The sequence below is a fragment of the Erinaceus europaeus genome, chromosome 7 (genome assembly GCF_950295315.1).
Source record: "Erinaceus europaeus chromosome 7, mEriEur2.1, whole genome shotgun sequence".
Lineage (NCBI taxonomy): Eukaryota > Metazoa > Chordata > Mammalia > Eulipotyphla > Erinaceidae > Erinaceus > Erinaceus europaeus.
This window is the reverse complement of record NC_080168.1, coordinates 103,568,189-103,584,764: the sequence shown is the minus strand read 5'-3', so window position 1 is coordinate 103,584,764 and position 16,576 is coordinate 103,568,189. Positions and strand designations below refer to the sequence as shown.

Genomic DNA, 16,576 nt, shown 5'->3' with positions numbered 1-16,576 from the left:
TCATGGTCTCATCTGTTGTTTCCCTAATTCTGATACACCTTTCCTCCATAGTTGTCTTTATTTCTATGATTATTAGGTTTATTTTTGCTTACATATTTTTCTTATATATGGTTACTTCTGACTGGTTTGGAGTATTTTTCTGGGCTCCTGTCTTCATGCATTGTAGTAGCAGTTTTATTTGCTCTTCGTTTAATCATTTTTTTTTATTGATGTGTTTTTTATTTTCATGTTTTGTTGTTCTTCATTTCTTTTGTTTTGAGTAGAAGCCACACTATACTAAATACCTTTATGACAAATGCAGTCACCAACCTCAGGAATTTCAATAGTAGTAACTAAAGCAAGAATTGATGCCATTTAACCAATACCAGCTAGCCAAATAACGCCTCCAGTCCAAGAAAAAAATGCAACCAAATCCAAATGAAAAAGAAAGAGAAAAGAAAAATGGGAAAGCAAGAATAGGCAATTATGCAAATCTACTGTCCACTATAAATCCTAAGGATAGCAAAGGGAGGAAGGGAATTAGAGAAGAAACACACACACAGAGTCCACTCTGAGTCATATTTCTCTCCCCAAATAATTCACAAACAAGTATCAGTGAATTCAAAAGCAGAAGGAAGAAAATAAGACAAGAACGAGAAAAAAGAAAAAAAAAGGGCAGTGAAAGGAAAGGTTTTTTTCATTAGCTCGGAGGAGGGAAAAAGGGGAGAGTGGATGGAGAAGGTAGAGTGAAACAAGTTTTTCTCACAATGGATAGGACACCCAGTCACCTAGCAATGGAAAATACACTAAAATTTAATTTTGATCAACTTGAAAGAGGGGGGGAAGGGACACAAATATATATAATAGTAACAATAAAATAGAATAGAGTAAAAAACCCTAACAGTCAGACTGCAGCTTGGAAGGCTCCAGATTGCTCAGGCAGCTTGAGCTAAGACAGCCAATTGTTTAACAAACAAACAAACAACAACAAAAAACCTCCAGGTAGTATTTCCCAGGCAGGGGTAAGGCTCTGATTGGTCAGATATTTTGTCACTCAACTAGAGCTCCTTCCACTTAGAAAAAAAAAAAAGAGAGAGAGAGAGAAGGAAATGTAATAGGAAATAGGAAAAGACTTGGAATCACACCCCTGTTGACCTAGGAATCTTGGTAAAGAAAAAAGCTCAGCAGGGAGCCTACTAGTAGCAGCTCTCTAGCCCTTGGGGTCTCCTTATGGTGTGGTGGGGAGGGGTGTGCTTCAGAAATAATCAAAAGATATCCTTTCTTTTTTCTGTTTTCTAACCCAAGATTGAGCTAAAGTCACCTCCTTGGTGCCACACTTAGGACCCCTTATTCACTGTCCTTCTGAGGGCCCAGTATCCTACCCTATCCAGCAGTTGTTGGAGCTCATGCCAGCCTCCAAGTCCTCATCTGGGCTCCACCCCCCATAGTAACATTTTCTAGCTTAACATCTTTTCTCACACTTTTAAAACATGCATATTAATATATGTGGACTCTATAGCCTACAAATCTTCTGGAAGATATATCTGTCTTAGCACATTCTCATGGAAGACACAATACTAAACATCAAAAACTACCTTCTCAACCAATAATATTAGTTTTTCAACTTTATCTCTCTTTACTTTTCTATCCATCATTATGCATCATCAAATTTCTTCATTTGGAGGCCATTCCTATTAGCTTACAAGATTGGAGAGAAGAGAATGGGTAAATGTGTGACTCTAGGAACAAATCTGCCTGAGTCTCACTCATGGTTTTCCCACTTGTGCACTATTCACCTTTTCAAAGTTTAGCTTTATCATTTGCAACTCCGAATGAATGATAATTTAATACTTGAAATCATTTCATCATGTTATTATATAGATTAAATGTTAAATGAGTACTTAGGTCAATCCCTGGTACACATTAAAAATCTAAAGGATTTGTTATTACTACTAACCTCAAGCACTTCACACTTTAATAAAGAGATTTTAGATTTAAAAAATGTACTTAGTTAAATAGCAGTCTATGGTTCTTACCTTAATTTGCATTGCCCTTAAAAGTCATAGAAATATATGGTCATATACTTAAGCTATTAATTTAACTGCTATTATTTTTTTCTGGGAGAATCTGGTTCTTACAAGTTTCCCAAATATTTCTACTCTCTAATATAATATAGTTCTGTATCTTCTCATTTTATCCTGTAATCTTAATTAGTCAAATTATATTTCCTCAGAGATTCCATGTCTCTCTCTGAGATAAAGATAATCTAATTTAAATGTGCTTCAGTATTGCTGGTTTAAAATGTCCCACAAGCATCTCCCTATGCTTACCCAACTCAAATCTAGTATGCAAACACAATTTGCTTTAATTTTCTTTTTCCAAGGAAATAACACCAATATTAACATGTTTTTCAATCCAAGAAATATATGCAATTTGGCCCAGTAAAAATCCATTTTATTTCCCTCTTGTTTAGGTACTTTTTTGGTATATTATGCTTAGAAATAATAGAAAACTACCAACAAGATATTGTAATTACTATGTTAGAGAATCTAAAGATTTTAAAAAGATATTAAAATAATTTTTCTTTCACTTTCAATAATTCATTTTACTGCCTTCTGTTTTACATTTTAAAGTCTGCCCTTTCTAATAATTATTCCCTGTCTTACTGATTTCAAAATGTTCTCTTGATTTTGCTGCTGTTTAGCTATAATACTTCTGGTTATTTGATACATGTTCCTTGGGTATTCTTTAGCTCCTTATACCAAGAGGTGTGTGTGTGTGTGTGTGTGTGTGTGTGTGTGTGTGTATTTTACGTCCAGGATTATTGCTTGAGCTCAGTGCCTGTATTACAAATCGACTGTTCTTGGTGGCCATTTTCCCAGTTTTATTGGATAGGACAGAGAGAAATTGAGAGAGGAAGGGAAAATAGAAAGGGGGAAGAGACACCTGCAGACCTGCTTCACCACTTGTAAAATGGCATCCCCCCACAGGTGTGGTGCCTTGTACAAGTTTTTGCACTTTGTACTCTGTGTGTTTAACCTGGTATGGCACTACCCAACCCTCAACTATGTATATTTTTCAAACATGAGAATTTTTCATTTACTATTTATTATTTCTTAAAACTTTCTGGTGTGTATTTTTTTTTTTTTACCTTTTCTCACTACTCTTGGAGTTCTACTATATTTTTGCCACAATTCTGGGTATGTTTCTACAGGTTTATGAGACTGCACATTTTTTCTTCCATATTTTCCCTGTTTCAGTGTGTAATTTCTTTTGATCTATTTTCAAACCCACTTATATCTCCTTCTACCACATTAAACCTATTTTGGAGGCCATATTAAATTTTCAGTTTCAATTTTTGTGCTATTCAGTCCTGGAGTCACCCAAGTTATTTTTATTATTACTTTTTAATTTCAAACTTCATTTTATTTTTTTATTGAAGGGGTTAATGCTTTATAATGTATTCATTTACATATGCATACAGTTTCATTATGTACCAGGCCCTTCTTTCCTCTATCCCTATCCCTCCCCAGAGTTCATAGCTTTGGTGCAATACACCATGTCCAGTCCATTTTCACTTTGTGCTTTTCCTCCCTGCTCCCTATTTTATAAACCCCGCTAATGAGAGATCATTTGATATTCATCCTTTTTTAGGCTCAGCTTCATCACTGTGAATCCACTGCTCCTGGCAGCTCCCCCCACCCTGTTCTCCCTTTCTACAGAGAGTGGAGGGAGAAATAAGAAAGGAAGAGAAAGATAGACAGCTGCAGACCTCCTTCATCACTCCTGAAGTGTCCCCATTGCAGGTGGGGAGCTGGCCAGGGGACTAAGGTCCTATCCCTTGTGTACTGTAACGTGTACATTCAGTCATGAGCACCACCCCTACCACAACCCCCACCTCACCCCAGAGTTATTTTGTGCACCTCTTATTCCTTATTGAGACTATCTTCTCTCACTTTTGTTCTAAAATTCCTATGTCTGTTACTTGCTATTTCCTTGAACATTTTAAGCATATTTGTGATAGCTGTTTTGAAGTCTTTTGATAGATCTAGTGCTTGCTCAAAGTTGTTGGGTGTTTTTATTTCTTTCTTTTACTGCTTTTTTGATTTTCTATGTATGGGTCATATTTTATTTCCATTTATAAGTTCTGATTGAAAATTGTACATGGTTTTTAATATGTAGTTGCGGCTTTGGGATTTGTTTTATTTTCCTCAGAGTATTTGATTCTTTTTGCTTTCTTATTTATTCACTTCTAAAAAAAATTGTTCTTATTTGTTGTTTGATAAAACATCAATTCCCCAATAAAGACATTTTAAAAAAGTACAGATATTGAGGAGTTGAGGAGTTAAGGGGAGATAGGGAGAGAGAAAGAGACACTATTAGTGCCTCACTTCTAGTAAAGCTTCACCCTGCAGGTGGGGGATGGGGAGGCTTAAATCTTGGTCCTTGCATATATAGCATGTGCACTCAAACAGGTATATCAATGCCCAGTTTCACTTGCGTACTCTTTTTGCTTACTTATTTTTGTAATTTAACCAAACAGAAACTATAGAATGTCCTTCTTTTATAGTGTGTAATTGCAATTGACCGCATGCGATTTTCTCTTTTCATTTTTCATTTCATTTAAACAGGAATCAGTTCTGTGTCTATGCAGTTTTGCAGTCAGGGTTTTAATTAAAAATGTCCAGTGCTTGTAGGTTTCTACACTTTGCCAATTCAATTTGTGTTGTGTACATGGCTGAAAAACATTTTCAAAATTTAGGCATTTCTCAGTTTTCCTCGGCTTTCCACTGGTATTTCTGCAATGAACCTCACTACTGGACAATTTTGAAATATATGGAATTTATCAAGAGGCTTTTTTTTTCATAATCCCCTTCTATATTTCTAATTTCTAGTTTCTCTCCATTCAGTTATTCCTGGACTTCCAAAAACTCCAGATGAAAAAAGATCACAATTTCAGACTAATAATAATGAATACTTTCCTATTCATTATAATATGAATTAATATTTCTAGCCAGAGAACCTTTATGGTTTTATCCCTCCTACAGCTTTACTTGTTTTTTGTTTGTTTGTTTGTTTTTGTGCCTTTGTTTCTCATGGTCAATCCACTGAATTGCCCTATCATTTGCAAGATGGAACGCCTGCTTTTCCTACCTGGTTTAAATTTTAACAGCCAAGAAGACCATAATACTTGCCTTTCTTATCCAAGCTAGTTGTTTTTGGAATAAACAATTACCAGTTTATCACTTTCTATTGATGGTTTTTATTACCCTAAACAGTTGTTTTGGTTAACTTATTTAGGTTTATGTTAGTTATGAGAATTCCAAAACTCCTCAGGTCACCTTTGCCTGAAGCATTTTCCTAGTATGTAATTTCCACAGATAATTTGTCCAAGAGTCAGTTGGGATAGTATCAAGTGCATAATACAACTTTACATATTTTCTAGTCCTTTGCATACATAAATGGAAATATATCTAAACTAAATGAAAATATCACAACACCAAAAGCTGAAAAAGAATTCATGTTTCTACATCAATCAATAATCTTTACTATAGAGTTAATTATAAACTAGTTTACATTTCCTTATAAAATGCATATTTCTATATAGTTTCTCCCTCATCTGCTGAGTTAGACTTGATATATGATTTCTTCTGTCAATGAACTATGAATAGATATCTCCTATGTTGTACTCAAGCATGAGTTTTAAGAACCATCAACTGTTTCTGATTTTTTTCTTTATATGCAAGAATATATCAATAGTATGCTCTCGACTGGAGAACTTTTCAACCTAGATTTCTTTTTTCTTTTTTATTTTTTATTTTAGAGTTTGCTTACACGACAGGATTCGGGTCGCCAATAAACACGCAGTAACAGGCGCGGGGGCGCCGTGCTGAGTGTCAGACTATCAATCACCCAGTGGCTCACAGGTCAGAGCACTGGACATAGACAAGCCTCTCTTCTCTCTGCCACCTATTGACACACATGTGACACAGCAGTCACATCTGTAACGCCTCTAGGGGCAGATCAACCTAGATTTCAAAGGAAGTAATATGTGGTGAATATTATCAGTTTAAACACCAGCATATCATAATATGAGCTAGGTATGAGCTTTTGTTTATGTTCACTTGCATTGCAAATCATAGAGAGTGAGTAACTGTTGTTTTAATTCAGGACAACCTAGTAAAACTTAGTAACTGAAGGTCAATTATGAAAGTACCACACACATTTCTACTTATATCTCCTGAAGAGTATTTGGTTAGCTCATCACTTGCAGCTTCCAGGAATGCACATATGCTATTATAACCTATCATATTTTTGTAGTGTCAGGGCTTCACACATGTGCAGGCCACTTTTTCATTCAGTTAGAAAAAAAGAGAGAGAGAAAGAGAGAGACAAAAAGAGATACCACAGTACCAGAGGTTCCTCTGGGATCATAACCCTTATCAGCTGGTGATAAAACATATATTCCAAAGGCAATTTATAGAATTATTACTTAATCACCTACTAGTTTTTACTAGTTTTTTCACTGATTAAACAGAAACACTTTTATTCCATTTTTTTCTCCCCTTTTTTGTACCGTTGTAGTTATCATTGTTGCTGTCATTGATGTCACGGTTAGATAAGACAGACAGAAGTGGGGGGGCTGGGCGGTTGACCCACAGCAGGTTAAGGGCACATGGCACAAAGTACAAGGACCATCATAAGGATCCCGGTTCGAGTCCCTGGCTCCCCACCTGCAGGGGAGTAGCTTCACAGGCAGTGAAGCAAGTCTGCAGGTGTCTTTCTCTCCCCCCTCTGTCTTCCCCTCCTCTCTCAATTTCTGTCCTATCCAACAACAATGACAACAGCAATAGTAACAACAACACCGATAAACAACAAGGAAGGGCAACAAAACGGAAAAATGGCCTCCTGGAGCAGTGGATTCCTAGTGCAGGCACCGAGCCCCAGCAATAACCCTGGAGGCAAAAAACAAACAAACAAACAAACAAACAAACAAACAAAAAAAGACAGACAGAAATGGAGAGAGGAGGGGAAGACAGAAATGAGGAGAGAAATACCTGCAGACCTACTTAACTACCTGTGAAGCGACCCTCCAATAAGTGGGGAGCCGCACCAGGATCCTTACGCCAGTCTCTGTGCTTCTCTCCATGTGGACTTAACCCGCTGCACTACCGCCCGACTCCATTATTTGACATTTATACTTTGTTTTCTATTAAAAATCACTAAGTGGATCTTAGTGTCGGAATACCTGGCCAGTCAGGGCCTCGGTTTTGCCTGGGCCACCAGGTTCCAGATGCTACCATGATGCCCACCGGACTTCCCTGGACAGTTGACCCCACCAATGTGTTTTGGAGCTCCATATCCTCAGAGTCCTGCCCCACTAGGGAAAGAGAGTGACAGCTGGGAGTATGAATTGACCTGCCAACACCCATGTTCAGCAGGGAAACAATTATAGAAGCCAGACCTTCCACCTTCTGCACCCCATAAAGACCCTTGGTCTATGCTCCCAAAGGGTTAAAGAATAGGAAAGCTATCAAGGGAGGGGATGGAATATGGAGTAATATTTTATTAAAATGTTTTATATATTTATTTAGTGGACAGAAAGAGAAATGAAGAGGGGAGGGAGAGATAGAGAAGGAGAAAGGGAGATACCTGCAGCATTGTTTCATCAGTCATGAAGCTTCCTCCCATCCCCAATGAAGGTGGGAACCCAAGGCTCGAGCCTGGTACTTACTATGGTAATGTGTACACTGAACCAGGTGTGCCACTGCCTGGTCCTATATGTAACATTTTTAATGGAATTTTACCCTGCTTCTTTTTTCCCCCCTTTCATCCATTAACATAAAATTTTGAATTATGTTATTAGTTAAAAAAATGTCTTAAGAGTTCTGTGTTCATGACATTAAGTGTAAATTCCGCAGTCTGTGTTGAATGAGATATTTGGAAATGTTCAAGTATATGAAAAGGTGACATACTGGTATTTATCATCATGGAGTGGAGAACAGCTTCAGAAATAAATTTATCTCAAGGACAGGAAGTTACCAAACAGCTGGAACAGCTGGTTTGGCAGATATTCTTGTTTGTCCCCAGCTTAAATTTTGTTAAACACTTCAGCATGTATTGGAGATGTTATTTAAGCTAGACATGGTTTTTTTTTTTTTTTTTTTACTACCTTTTAAAAGGTCAGAATAACAAATGTCTGAATTTAATATTCTCTACTGAAAACATTTATACAGTGATTAATACTTAGGCATTTTTCAAAACTGGTCTTTATTTCAGGTGGTTGGTAAGGTTTTTAATTTTCAAAGTTTTAGGCTCCAAACTTGATATTTCTAATTACTAGGGTCAACACAAAACACTTTGGTGGAATAAAATATCATTGTTTACTTCGTGAAGTTATTGTGAAGAAAAGTTCATGAAAATTTTGTAATTCTAAAATAATATATGAATAGTAGTCGTCTTCATTATAGATGTTGAGTATGCTTATTTTTATGCCACTTAAAAGATTACTAGGATATTAGAATCCACATCTAACAGATATCTGGCTTTTTTATATATGTTGGCCCTACTTTTATCCAAAATTAACTATTATAACAATCAAGTCAGCATCTTTTATTCATATGGAAGTATTACTGATATCTTAAGAACTATTTAACACTATACATTCACCTATATAGTTCAAGAATAGACAGAGTGGTTTAACATAATATACCTCACAGTTGTACCTCCCAGTATAGTGTACAACTTTATGAATGTCCATTCAACATGGTTCCATTTCCACTTCTAACTGCTATTAGGGAGTGCTAGTTTGAGGGGGTGGTAATTTTCATAAATCTTATGCTTCTCTATATTTAAATAAAGACAACTCTGTGTGTGTGGTGGAGACAATGGGAGTAGTTATCAGTGTTTTACCTGTGCCGTTCAATTATTAAAATGAGCTTTACAGATAATATGATACAGCATCATATATATATATATTGAGCCAGACTCTTACACATGTGATTTCACTGCTGTAGTCTGTTTTCATTTGGAGAAGGAGAGGGACAAAGAGCAGTGACAGCACAGCACTGAAATTCTTCCAGTGCCAAAGCACTTCCCATGTGGTAAGGCACAAGGTAAGGCAAGTGCCCTACCTAGTGAACCATCTTTCTTACCACAACACTTTCACATCACGTGGAAATTTTAGAAATTCCTTGAAGAATATTGGGTGTTAATAATGATATAACTGCAAATTTCCAGGTACAAAATTATGTCTATCTCCAATCAATTCTTACAACCCACCATGTTCATTTGAGAAGTGATGTTTAGTCATATTGCCATTTTCTCTTCTATTTTTAACTTTCAAATGAACATGAAAATAATCTTTACTCTCTTAACTAACATTTATTCATTTATTTTTTACCAATTTATACCTTAAAGTTTACAAGCTATAAAGAAGAAATTTATGCATTTTGTAATCCACGGAGCATCAAAGAACTGTTGCATATAAAAAGTGTTTTTGACAAAGGAATACAAAACATCAAATGGAGGAGAGTCTGTCTAACAAATTATTTGGGGAAAATTGAGTTGAAACATGCAGACTACTGAAACTGCAACACCAGATTTAGCTACATACAAAAGTATGCACTAAATGGATAAAAAAATATTAGACCAAAACCCTCAAAATAGAATAAAACATTGCCGGAACTCTTTTCAGTGTAAGCTTTAGAAATATCTTTGACAACTCAACTCTAACTGCTAGGAAAACCAAACCAAACCAATGGGACTGTTGTCAAACTGAAAAGGCAGAAGCAAAAGGAATCAGCACTGAATAGAGAGAGATTCCCTATGGAGTGGGAGAAAATCTTTGCATACCATACATCAAACAGAGGGCTAGTACACAAAAGAAATAAGGAACTTAACAAAATCATTAATTTAAAAGAAACCAAACAACTGCATTTAAAAAACAGAGTGAAGGCATGGGGAAAACCTCCAAAGAAGAGATCCAAAAGTCCAACAGACATGAAAAAAATGTTCCTCAAAAGTGATCAGGGAAATGCATATAAAAACAACATTGAGGAGACCCTTTGCAATGGTGAAAATCTCCTATGGTAGAAAAGACAGAAACATAAACTGTTAAGAGATTCTGTTGGGTAAAATGAACTCTGCTATATTGCAGAGTTCATTCCCAATTTACATTGGGGATGTAAATTGATCAAACCTCTGTGGAAAACAGATTGGAGAATTCTCAGAACCCTAGAAATGGATCTATTCCACGACTTGACAACTCATCTCCTGATGATATACTCAAAGGAAATAAAGATACCAACCATATGGGACCTATGAACACCTATGTTCATAGCAACACAATTTTTAATAGACCAAAACTGGAAGCAATTCAATGGGTCCAAAAACAGAAGCGTGACTAAGAAAGTAGTGGTATATATACACAATAAAATGCTTTGCAGATGCTAAATATGATTAAGCCATTTCCATTGCTACATCTTGGACAGACCTCAAAAGTATTATGGTGACTGAGTTAAGCCAGGAAGACAAAGACAAATACTCAATGATCTCACTTGTAGGTGGAACTTAAGAAGCAAGGATAGTAATGGAAAATACAGATGAAACTTGGAGTGGGTGTGGTGTATTACATCTAAGCAAAGGACTCTGGGATGGAACAGAGGGGTATTGGGAGTACTGGGACATGATGATGGAAAATGACTTGGGTTGGGAGAGTTTCTTGCAGTTCCCTTTTACAGAGAAGATGAGAATTTGTAACTATATGTCAACAACTAAACTGTTTAACATTAACCTCCAATAAAGTGAAAAAGAATTTTTAAAAATGTTTCATTGAGTCAGAGACATAGTTTAGCAAGACACTATGTAGTATACATGATGGACTGGGTTCAATCCCACCACTGCATGAAAACAAAAAAAGACAAAACCAAAATAGAGTATCATAAATGGTGGATTGGAACTCTCCTCTCTCTCTCACTTTGACCATAATAAAGAAATAAAATTAGTGTTTGACTTTAGTCTGTGAAGTGAGTTTACTTTTTGATTTTTCTTTTATTTAAGATTCTTATTACAACAGTAGAATTTATTGTTAAAACATTTTTATTTTTATTCAGAAATAAATATTAACTTTTTAATTTTAAGAATTCTTTGCAGATTTATATTTACATTACTAAAACTTTGTGTTTTGAACTTCAAATTAATGTCAACTGGATAAATAATAATAAATATTTATATCCCAAGAAGATTGGAAATACCTGAAAGGAGAAACTTATTTAGTAGACAAATATTATTTTTAAAAGCATCCTCAAAATTCAAACAACATGTAAATCTAGCAAATATTTGTTCATACAAAGCTAAGATGGTTCCAAAAATTTGAGGATATATAATATTCTTGGCATCAATGCATAAGAACAATAGACTGTGACAACCATATAAATAGACCATAGAGAGTCTCTAGGTATAGATAAATAAAGAGTATAAAGGTCTTTGCATTATGATTCACTGCCTTTTTTAGGCATAGCTTTGCAAGTTATTCTGACCAAAGGAACGTGATCGTATGTGAATTACACCATGTAGGAAAAGAAAAATTAAGTATATTTGTACAGTTTTCTGGGCCGTGGCAAAACTGGCTGGGCACACATATTACCATATGCAAGAACCCAGTAGTTTAATTAATGGTTTTTTTTTTCATTATCAGTCTTTCTCTTTTTTTTAAATTATTGTAGCAAAGTTAGATAACATGCTAGCCTTAGAAAATGATGTTAGGTGAAAGACAGACAGTAATCCTCACTTTATACACACACACACACACACACACACACACACACTTTTTCTTTTCCTCCAGGGTTATCTCTGGGGCTCAGTGCCTGCACTATGAATCCACTGCTCCTCGGGCCTGTTTTTTTCGTTTTGTAGCCCTTGTTTATCATTGTTGTTATTATTGTTGTTGTTGCTCCTGTTGTTGTTGTCGGATAGGACAGACAAATAAAGAGAGGATGGGAAGACAGAGAGGGGGAGAGAAAGATAGACACCTGCAGACCTGCTTCACCGCTTATGAGGTAGGTAGGGAGCTGGCTGGGATCTTTACGCTGGTCCTTGTGTTTCACTCCATGTGCTCTTAGCCTGCTACCCAGCTCCCTATATATAAACTTTTAGAAAGAGGAAATGTTGACATCAAATCAAGGAATGGAAAAAGAACATAAAATCTCAAGTGAACTGATTAGGCCAAAATAAAGAAAAAGACTAATATTACTCCTAGTAATTTACATGTGGATTTACTCTCTGGAAAAATGTACAAATGTAACTGAAATATGATTCATTTTGCTAAATTCTTATAATTATCCTATTATTGATAAGAAAAATCTAAAACCATATTGCTTTCCAAGAACTGTTTGGAAATATTTATTTTTGTTGTTTGTTGTTAGTGTGTATATTTCATTTTCTTTTCTTTTTCAGAAATATCCCATCTTACAATCTGAAAAAATGCAACATATTTATATTTTAAATACCTTATAATCAGTGTTGTATGCCTTTCAAAAAAGAATATATTATGTGCTCATTGGTATATGCGTATAGCTTATATATGTTTTACTATGTACAGTTATTAATAACTTCCACAATTTCCACACAATTTTCAGAAAGATAAACAGGGGAGAGAGAGAGGGAGAGGGAGAGGGAGAAGGAGAGGGAGAGGGAGAGAACACATTACTGAAGCTTCCTTCAATGCAGTGGGGGACAGACTTGAACCTGGGTCATGCACATGGCAAAGCAGCACCCTATCTAAATCAACTATTTTACTGGCCCAATTTTCTCATTGTTCACTTATAAAAATCAATAACTAAAGAAATTGTGGTACATATACACAATGGAGTAATATGCAGGTGTTAAAATAATAATGTTATCTCCATTGCAATATTATGGTCAGGACTCAAAGGCACCATGTTGAGTGAAACAAGCCAGAAAGAGAAAGACCAATACCAAATGATCTCACATATGGGTAGAACTTAAGAACAATAAGGGAAAATATAAGGTGAGACTCAGACTAGGGTTGGCATATTGTACCAAAGCAAAGGTCTCTGGGAGAGGAGGAAGAGGGAGAGGATGCAGGGACATTGGGATCGTTATGTCTCTTAGAGAGCAGTAAAGGGGAAATGAGAGGGTGTGTCTACATGTTAAAAACTACATTAAAAATATTAACCTCCCCAATAAAAAAAGAAATTAAAAAGTAAAATCAATGTCATCTAGTCATAGGTCAGATATGTGAATCTTCAAATATATATAGAAATTTAAGGGACTTTTTTAAGTCCAAGATTGCCATGACCTAGGACCCAACCCTTAAAAGCATACCAACATATGATAAAAATACTAGAGTAAGTATATGCATTTACTTGTTTGTTTCTCACTTATTACTCTGAAGAGTAAAATAGCTTAAGACTGGAGTAAAACCAACCTCATTCGTTCATGGATTAAACTTAGGAAATTTTAAATCTTGAAAACGCTCCAATGCTGACCAAGACTGAATGTCAAATCATGAATACTCTTGGGAAAACTTATTAAGAATCTTATATTTAATGTTCATAACGTCAATGCATACCACAGACTGCAGTTGGCCTAGTATATGTGAATGAAGTTGTGATTTGTCACCGTAAGAAATGCCATTTTAGGAGTCACTAACCAAGATGATTTAAAATTAAGAACCTTTTAAGTGCTATTGACCCAGCATTTGAAGGAAGAGAATTACCAACTTGTCACTTGATACTGCACTTGAGAAGAAGCTTTAAATTTCCATTGTAGGAAAAGTGAAACTTATGCCTAGATGTTAGAATTAAACATTACTCACTTTAGCGAGAGAGGCCTTCATTAATTAAACATCCAATGTGTGTTAAATGCTGCAGAGGACAATAAAGACAGGTTCCTTGTCTGTGTAGAGAATGGAAGCTATTTCCCCTTGAAACTTCTCTTGCTGAGTTACGTGTGCCCACTAAAGGAGTAAACATGCTTCATCGTGAATTTTAAAAAAGTGAAGCTTCCTATATTCTGCTCGAAAGATCTTTTCTATTTATTTATTTTTGAAGGACAGAGAGTATATATGACATTTTTGGAAATAAAAATTTGACTATCAGTGTTTTTTAATTCAATGATATCAAAAACAACATACTGGTCACCCATCATTTCATTCAAAAACATTAGATTATAACATTGAACTACGCCGACAGCACAAACCTAGCTGCCCAAGTTGCTCTCTGTCTCTGGCAAAATCCTAGTCAATGTTAAAGTTACTTTCTTTGCAAAGCTTTTTTCTTAAGAGCTGGGCTGCTATTATGTGCACATTTAAACATGGTTTTCTTACTCTGCTAAGAGCTCTTTAGTGCTTTTGATTATTATTTATCTTATTGTTTTTGCTCTCAAGTGAAAGGTAAATTCCTTGAGCAAAGTGGCATTTCTTATTTTCTAGTAGTCATCATGACATCTGCTGTGCGACTCAGGCATCCAAGTTCGACATCCTCGAGGAAACACTCATGAAAGACATGTCTCTGATATCTGATTACTGTAAAAAATGGCGACTAATCCCTAGCACTGCAAAAACGGTATCATCTGTTTTCCATCTACACCATGCCTCGGCCTCGCGTGAGCTTAATGTGCAGCTTGGCGATACAAGAATCCGGCATGAAGCCCAGCCAGTCTATCTTGGCGTTACTCTCGATCGCACTCTGTCATTTCACAAACATCTCATAAAAACTGCAGCAAAGGTGGGCGCGAGGAATAACATCATTGCAAGACTGGCCAGCTCCTCATGGGGCGCGAGCGCTTCCACACTACGATCATCATCTCTGGCATTATGCTATTCCACTGCAGAATACTGTACCCCAGTATGGTTCCATAGCCCTCATGTCCACTTGGTCGATTCCAAATTATATTCCTCCATGAGGATAATTTCTGGAACCATCCGTTCCACCCCGGTTCCATGGCTGCCAGTTCTTAGCAACATCACCCCGCCAGATATTTGTCGGGATGCGGCATCATCTAAGTTCATTTCCCACGTCTACGCTCGACCGGACCTGCCAATATACGCGGATATCTTCGCCCACCCTGTCCAACGCTTGACGTCTCGTCACCCAATCTGGTCCCCTACGCCTACACTGAACTTCTCTGTTCCAGACTCTTGGAAACAGAGTTGGCAGTCAGCTGAGGTAAAGAAACAAACACCTCATCACAGACCCCTGCAAGCGTCAACCCGGCTTTGACCTAGCACGTTATGATTGGGTCCTTCCTCAATTGCTATCCAACAGGCCATGGCCAGACGCCGCTATGTTCCATCGCTGGGGAGCCAGAGACGACCCGTACTGCCCCTGCGGCTACAGACAGACTATGACCCACATAGTCAACGACTGCCACCTCTCCAGATTCAAAGGAGGTCTCGAAACTTTACATCAGGCTCAACCTGACGCTGTGGACTGGCTACGGAAGAAGGGCAAACGCTAGAAGAAGAAGTAGTCATCAAAAGTAGAAATAAAATCTGAGAAGGAGCAAAATAGTACCTAGGAAATATAGCTATTTTATTTTATTTATTTTTTTAAAAATATTTATTTATTTATTTATTCCCTTTTATTGCCCTTGTTTTATTGTTGTTATTATTGTTGGATAGGACAGACAGAAATGGAGAGAGGAGGGGAAGACAGAGAGGGGGAGAGAAAGACAGACACCTGCAGACCTGCTTCACCACCCGTGAAGCGACTCCCTTGCAGGTGGGGAGCCAGGGACTCGAACCGGGATCCTTACACCGGACCTTGCGCTTTGCACCACCTGCGGGAAATATAGCAATTTTAAAGGGAGAACATGGAGCTATGTTTTATAGCATCAAGACTTTAGTGTTTGCAACTAGCCAGTACCCTCCTCTCTTTACTAATAGAAGTTAAATTTGGGAGAGAGATCATCTTAGTCTATTAAATAGTAGTTCCTACTGTAACGTCTGAATAGCCATTTGTTATTAGTTTTCAAATCACATAATTCTATGCTCTTTTTTAGTTTCTTTTTCTTAATTTTATTAACTATTTTTAAATTTTAAATATTATTGGATAAATACAGAGAGAGATTGAGAGGCAAGGGGAAGATAGAGAGAGAGAGAGACAGAAAGACACCTGGAGCCCTACTTCACCACTTGTGAAGATTCCCCCTGCAGCTGGGCACTGGGGGCTTGAACCTGCGTTCTTCTGCACTCTAATATGTGTGTGCTACCAGGTGGACCACCACCTGCCACCACCCCACCCCCCCTTTTAAGCTCTTTTTTCCACTGTGCCTATCTAGAACCTGCACCAACCTCTGTTAAGAAACATCTGAAAGAACCAGATACCACTCTGGTACATGTGCTCCAGGGATTGAACTCAGCAACTCAGACTTGAGAATCCAATGCTTTATCCACTGTACCAGATCACGTGCTCTTACTTCCCTAGTTCTTTCTCTCCTACTCTACCCCCTACTATGTAACTCTCTCAGATAATTTAAAATTGAAAAACATATATTTTAAGTGCAACAGCTCCATCAGAGAGGTGGCAAAGTGGTTAAAGTGCTAGACTTACTCAAAAAAAAAAAAAAGAAA

General features: G+C 36.8%; 1 non-coding gene across 1 annotated transcript; it reads right to left on the bottom strand.

Annotated features, from left to right (window-relative positions):
- Window positions 1-5,872: 5,872 nt before the first annotated feature.
- Window positions 5,873-6,003, bottom strand: LOC132539696 (small nucleolar RNA SNORA17). The gene has a single exon (XR_009551024.1). It is a non-coding gene; the product is annotated as a small nucleolar RNA SNORA17 (small nucleolar RNA).
- Between the last annotated feature and the right edge of the window lie 10,573 nt (window positions 6,004-16,576).